The following is a 6954-nucleotide window of genomic DNA, read 5'->3' as shown; positions in this document are numbered from 1 at the left end:
AGGGCATGTGGGAAGGCTGCGCAACAGCCTCAGACCGCTTTGCCCAGCCGGTGGGCACTACGAGGAAGTACGTGCCAGGGCACCTTGTAAGCTGGGTGGAAGTGTTAACATGGGCATTGAGCAACATTGAAGTGTTAGGACAAGGAATTCAAAGCTGGCATGGGTACCCCTGAGGCATGAGAGGGTAACTGGAGGGCTGATGGTTGCAAAGGAGTAACTGATGAGGGAGGTTTCTTGATGTCTGCCACTAATTCTGAACCAAAAACAAACCTGTTTTCATGAGTATTCTGAGATCAAGAAAACCACCAGGGAGTGGGTAATCTGGAAATGTAAGTCTCTGTGGAATTCCTTCAGTTAAGGAACTGTGATACAGAATATTTCATACTGAAAACGTTAAGCGAATTGACAAACCGGAAAAGTGAAAGAAAAAGAGTCAAGATAACAAGGAAATAGAATTCTGCCCAGAGAGCTGTAGATCATTTCTAATAAGGATCAAAAAAAGCAAAAAGGTAAGATACATCGTAAAAGAGTCAGACCTGCAATAGCTATAGCCATATCGCTGTTTAGGGTTCAGTCCAGGCACTCAGTCGTGTCCGACTCTGTGACCCCATGAACCGCAGCACGCCAGGCCTCCCTGTCCATCACCAACTCCCGGAGTTCACCCAAACTCATGTCCATTGGGTCGGTGACGCCATCCAGCCATCTCATCCTCTGTCATCCCCTTCTCCTCCTGCCCCCAATCACTCCCAGCATCAGGGTCTTTTCCAATGAGTCAGCTCTTCTCAAGAGGTGGCCAAAGTATTGGAGTTTCAGCTTCAGCATCAGTTCTTCCAATGAACACCCAGGACTGATCTTTAGAATGGACTGGTTGGATCTCCTTGCAGTCCAAGGGACTCTCAAGAGCCTTCTCCAACACCACAGTTCAAAAGCATCAATTCTTCAGCACTCGGCTTTCTTCACAGTCCAACTCTCAACATCCATACACGACCACTGGAAAAACCATAGCCTTGGCTAGACAGACTTTTGTTGGAAAAGTAATGTCTCTGCTTTTGAATATGCTGTCTAGGTTGGCTATAACTTTCCTTCCAAGGAGTAAGCATCTTTTAATTTCATGGCTGCAGTCACCATCTGCAGTGATTTTAGAGCCCCCAAAAATAAAGTCAGCCACTGTTTCCACTGTTTCCCCATCTATTTCCCATGAAGTGAAGGGACCAGATGCCATGATCTTAGTTTTCTGAATGTTGAGCTTTAAGTCAACTTTTTCACTCTCCTCTTTCACTTTCATCAAGAGGCTTTTTAGTTCCTCTTCATTTTCTGCCATAAGGGTGGTGTCATCTACATATCTGAGGTTATTAATATTTCTCCCGGCAATCTTGATTCCAGCTTTTGCTTCTTCCAGCCCAGTGTTTCTCATAATGTACTCTGCATATAAGTTAAATAAGGTCACTAAAACTAAGATTTTATTCCCCAGTCATCTTGGTGTGTTTCGAGTGCTCCAGAGCCACATGTGGCTCGTGGCTGCCACACTGGATGGCAGATAAAGGCAGCTCCATCACTGCAGGAAATTCTGGGGGACAACGCCAGTGTAGATCTAAGACTACACTAAACCGCTGCTCAACACATAGACTGCTACTCAGTGAAAAGCCAGAGTTAGAAACAAAGCTGGAAGGTCACTGACTTTCATACTGGATTCTGGCAAGAATACTGGTTGGAAAGGAAGGGGAGGAGAGGCGTCGTGAGCTTGTATCCTGGAATTCCACGCTGTGCTGGGAAGGGCAGAGAGAAGGCAGGGTCTCCAGTGTGCAGGTGTCATGGTCCTGATAAGAAAATAAAGGCAAGTAATGAGCCAGAACGCAGGAGGAGAAGGGGACAACAGAGGACGTGATGGACGGCATCACCGCCTCAGTGGACATGAGTTTGAGTAAACTCCGAGAGTTGGTAATGGACGGGAATCTGGCGTGCTGCAGTCCATGGGGTCGCAGAGAGTCGGACACAAGTGAGCTAGTGAACAGAATGAGCCAGGGTGGCTTCCAGGGGAAGCTGGTAAGGTAGATAATACAAGATCTTAGGTGTGCACACGTATACAACGACAGGACCAGGGTGCGTAGCCTTGGTGTCCATTCACGTTTCATGTTTACTGAGGGCTTACTGTGCCCAAAGATGAACAGGGGATGGATTTAAATGTGTTAGCGCTAGCACTCTGTTTAGAACCAATGTTCAGAAAAATCGAGGGATAACAGGCATTTTCTGATTAGAGAAATCAGACCAAAGGAAAGACGCCCAATAATTAGGGGAGTGTCATCTTTCAGTTCATTGCTCTGCTCCACCCAGAATCACCATCTAAATGGAAAGCTTAGAACAGACCTAGTTAGGAGGGAATTGAATCCCAAGATGGGCAAGGAGATAGTGGGAAGCACATCAATACTTTAGTGACTATTCTGGCCCAGAGAATTCCGTGGACTCTGTAGTCCATGGGGTCGCAAAGAGTCGGATACACCTGAGCGACTGGCACTTTTTCAGCAGAGCCAGGGGTGGATGGTCAGCCTCTTTCTGTTAGCAGAGGGTGGTCGTCACGGTTGCTGTACATCTTTGTAAGGTGGTGTCAGGACTCCAGGCAACAAGATACCACCGGGGCACCACCCTACACCCCACCAAATGGATGACAGCCATCTGGCTAGAACTGCAGGCTGAGTCCTGCGCTGGAACCAGCCCAGGCGCCACTGCCATCACTGTTAGAGCTACAGTCTGAGCCATCGGGGCCGAGGTGAAAGTGCCAGGCTAGTCTCTGGTGAACCCTAGACTCTTTTGTACATATATAGAGGCTACATTGGGTGGGTAGGGGTGGTATTTACATCTTCACATCCTAAATTAGTCTCCCCTTTAAGACTGGCCATGAGGCTGGAAAAGGTTTTCATTCCAGTTCCAAAGAAAGGCATTGCCAAAGAGTATTCAAACTACCATATAATTGCACTCATTTCACATGTTAATAAAGTAATACTCAAAATCCTTCAAGCCAGGCTTCAACAGTACATGAACTGAGAAATTCCAGATATACAGGCTGGATTTAGAAAAGGCAGAGGAACCAGAGATCAAATTGCCAACATCAGTTGGATCATAGAAAAAACAAGGGTATTTCCAAAAAAAAAAAAAAAATCATCGTTGACTACACAAAAGCCTTTGTGTCGGTTCAGTCACTCAGTCACGTCTGACTCCTTGCAATCATGGCCTGTAGCCCGCCAGGCCTCTCTGTCCCTCACCATCCAGGAAAACTCTTGAAGAGATGGAACACCAGACCACCTAACCTGCCTCCTGAGAAACCTGTATGCAGGTCAGGAAGCAACTGTCAGAGCTGGACATGGAAGGGACTGGTTCAAAATTGGGAAGGGAGCACACTGAGGCGACGTAACTGTCACCCTGCTTGTTTAATGCATATGCTCAGGCCACTGTGTGCAGTGCTGGATAAATCACAAGCTAAATGAAGGCTGCCAGGAGAAATACCAGCCTCAGATATGCAAATGATGCCGCTCCAGTGACCAAAAACAAAGAGGAACTGAAAAGCCTCTTGATGATGGTGTAAGGAGAGTGGAAAAGCTGGCTTAAAACTCAGCATTTAGAAAACTAAGATCATGGCATCTGGTCCCATTCCTTCATGGCAAATAGATGGGGGAAAAGTGAAAAAGATGGCGGCTCTTATTTTCTTGGGCTCCATAATCACTGCAGACAGTGCCTGCAGCCGTGAAGTTAAAAGATGCTGGCTCCTTGGAAGTAAAGCTACGACAGACGGGTTGTTCAGTCGCTAATTCATTCCGCCTCTGCCGTCCCATGGGCCGCAGCACGCAGGGCTTCCCTATCATTTTCACTGTCTGGGAGTTTGCTCAAATTCATGTCCATTAAGGTGGTAATGCTACCTGACCATCTCATCCTCTGCCACCCTCTTCTTTTGCCTTCAGTCTTCACAGCAACAGGGTCTTTTTCAGTGAGTCGGCTCTTCACATCATGTGCCCAAACTACTGGAGCTTCAGCTTCAGCATCAGTCCTTCCAGTGAATATTCAGGACTGATTTCCTTTAGGATTGACTGGTTTAATCTCCTTGCAGTCCAAGGGACTCTTAAGAGTCTTCTCCAACACCACAATTCAAAAGCATCAATTCTTGGCTGCTCAGCTTTCCTTAAGGGTCCAAGTCTCACACCCATACATGACTACTGAGAAGACCATAGCTCTGACTATACAGAGCTTTGTTGGCAAAGTAATGTCTCCCCTTTTTAATATGCTGTCTAGGTTCGTCATAGCTTTCCTTCCAAGGATCAAGCGTCATTTAATTTCATGACTGCAGTCACCATATGCAGTGATTTTGGAGCCTAAGAACTCCCCTTCTATTTGCCATGAAAGGATGGGACCAGATGGCATGATCTTAGTTTTCTGAATGTTGAATTTTAAGCCAGCTTTTTCATTCTCCTCTTTCACCCTCATCAAGAGGCTTTTAGTTCCTCTTCACTTTCTGCCATTGGAGTGGTATTATCTGCATATCTGAGGTTGATATTTCTTCTGCCAATCTTGATTCCAGCTTGTGATCCATTCAGTCCAACATTTTGCATGATGTACTCTGCGTATAAGTTAAATAAGCAGGGTGACAATATACAGCCTTGATGGACTCCTTTCCCAATTTTGAACCAGTCCATTCCATGTACAGTTTTAACTGTTGCTTCTTGACTATTAGAAGGATTGATGCTGAAGCTGAAGCTTCAATCCTTTGGCCACCTGATGCAAAGAGTCAACTCATTGGAAAGGACCCTGATCCTGGGAAAGATTGAGGGCAAGAGGAGAAGGGGGTGGCAGAGGATGAGAAGGTTGGATGGCATCACTGATTCTAATGGAGATGAGTTTGAGCAAACTCCAGGAGATAGTGAAGGAAAGGGAGGCCTGGTGTGCTGCAGTCCATGGGATTGCAAAGAGTTGGTCATGATTTAGCGATTAAGAAGGTAAGGGCATCTGTTGTCTGCCTCGGCTGGGCTTGAATCCCGTGCTGCTGCAGCTGCTGACCTTTGACATGCCCTGAAACGAGTCCAGGGTGAAGACTGAGGCATGCTGTGCTCCAGGAAAACTGTTGGAACAGGTCTTAGATAGATATTTTCAGCAACTGATTTTATGATCCCAATCCTTGTATCTCATGTCTGAAAGTGAAAGTCACTCAGTCATATCTGACTCTTTGTGACCCCAAGGACTATACAGTCCACAGAATTCTCCAGGCCAGAATCATGGAGTGGGTAGCCTTTCCCTTCTCCAGCGGATCTTCCCAACCCAGGAAGCGAACCAGGGTCACCTTATTGCAGGTGGATTTCTTTACCAACTGAACTATCAGGGAAGCCCGCATCTCCTGTCTGGAGAAGCACTAAATCCCTTCATGGTAAAGTTAGCTTCTGGTAACTAGCAGAACACTTTTACAAGTAAGTGCTTGATTGCATGAACTCCCCCTTTGCCAAAATCACATATGTTGACACCCCCCACCCCCACCCCATACCTCTTGGGAGGTGTTTCTCAGAACAACCTGAAGTGTTGTTTCCTGGGCTGTTTCCTTCATTTTGCCTCAGATAAAACTAAACTCACAACTCTCATGTTGTGCATCTTTTCTCAGTTGACAGATTTTAAGCCAGCATAGTTTTCTCGTCGGTTAAATGTGAACTTTGGTACCTTGCCATGAGGTTCTGGTATAAGGATTACACACAGCAATATTTAAACACTAGGGTTGATTCAGTAATTGATTCTTCCCTTGAATGAATCATTTCCAACCCTTGGAACTAAACAGAAAGTAGAATGGAGTAATTCTGGGCCCCACAGTTGGTGTTGGCTGTGGCAATCCAGGCTGGAGACTCAGCCAAAGGTTGGTAGAGGCTGTGTCACTGTCAGGAGAGGGAGACCAAAGCCAGCTAGAGTCGCTGAGGAGTTCCTTGCAGAAGTTGCCCTGTACACTCTGTGCTGGAAAACTTACAAATTGGGTGCAAAATCATAGTTATTAATTTTGTAGTGTTCTAGAGAAAAATGAGCCAGAGGTGGGAGACAGAATAAACAAGTTTCAGAAACTACAGATCAAAGAGCTGTGGAAAACTGTAGAAAGGATTAGTCAGCAAGTGATGTGAATGCTTTCAGTTTAGTTCAGTCGCTCAGTCATGTCCGACTCTGCGACCCCATGAATCGCAGCAAGCCAGGCCTCCCTGTCCATCACCAATTCCCGGAGTTCACTCAGATTCACGTCCATCGAGTCAGTGAATGCTTTAGGAGGATAAAACTAGAAAGCACTTGAATTCATTAAGTCATGAAAAAAGCCACATTGTTGAGGTTTGTAGAGTAATAATCTGTGTGAGTGCCCAAATCAGAATACTTTAATCTCTTTGAAGAGTTTAAAGAACTCTCCAGCATATGGTCTGGTGGTTAAAGGGGGCTGAGGACAATACAATTGGAGACTAACAACAGGTCAGATGCAGAGCCCTGGAAAATGAAAGTGGAGGTCGCTCAGCCGTGTCCAGCTCTTTGGGACCCCGTGGGCTATCCAGTCCATGGAATTCTCCAGGCCAGAATACTGGAGTGGGTAGCCTTTTCCTTCTCCGGGGGATCTTCCTAACCCAGGGATCAAACCCAGGCCTCTCTCATTGCAGGCGGATTCTTTACTAGCTGAGCTACAAGGGAAGCTCAAGAATACTGGAGTGGGTAGCCTATCCCTTCTCCAGCAGGTCTTCGGGACCCAGGAATCGAACCAGGGTCTTCTGCAGAGCTTTGGAGTGCTGAATAATGAAATCCCTTCAGGAAAGGAAGGATCAGGGGCTTCCCTGGTGCTCGGCCCTTCCACAAGCTAAGCAGGGGAGGAAGATGAACCAAGTCAGCGGGATTGCATCAGCAGCTCAACACTTTTGCGAGCCTGGAAGGCGGTGGGAGAGCCCTGAAGCTGGGCTTCCCTGCGCA

This window comes from Ovis aries, chromosome 16, assembly GCF_016772045.2.
Source record: "Ovis aries strain OAR_USU_Benz2616 breed Rambouillet chromosome 16, ARS-UI_Ramb_v3.0, whole genome shotgun sequence".
In the NCBI taxonomy this organism is placed as follows: Eukaryota; Metazoa; Chordata; class Mammalia; order Artiodactyla; family Bovidae; genus Ovis; species Ovis aries.
This window is presented reverse-complemented; position numbering follows the sequence as displayed.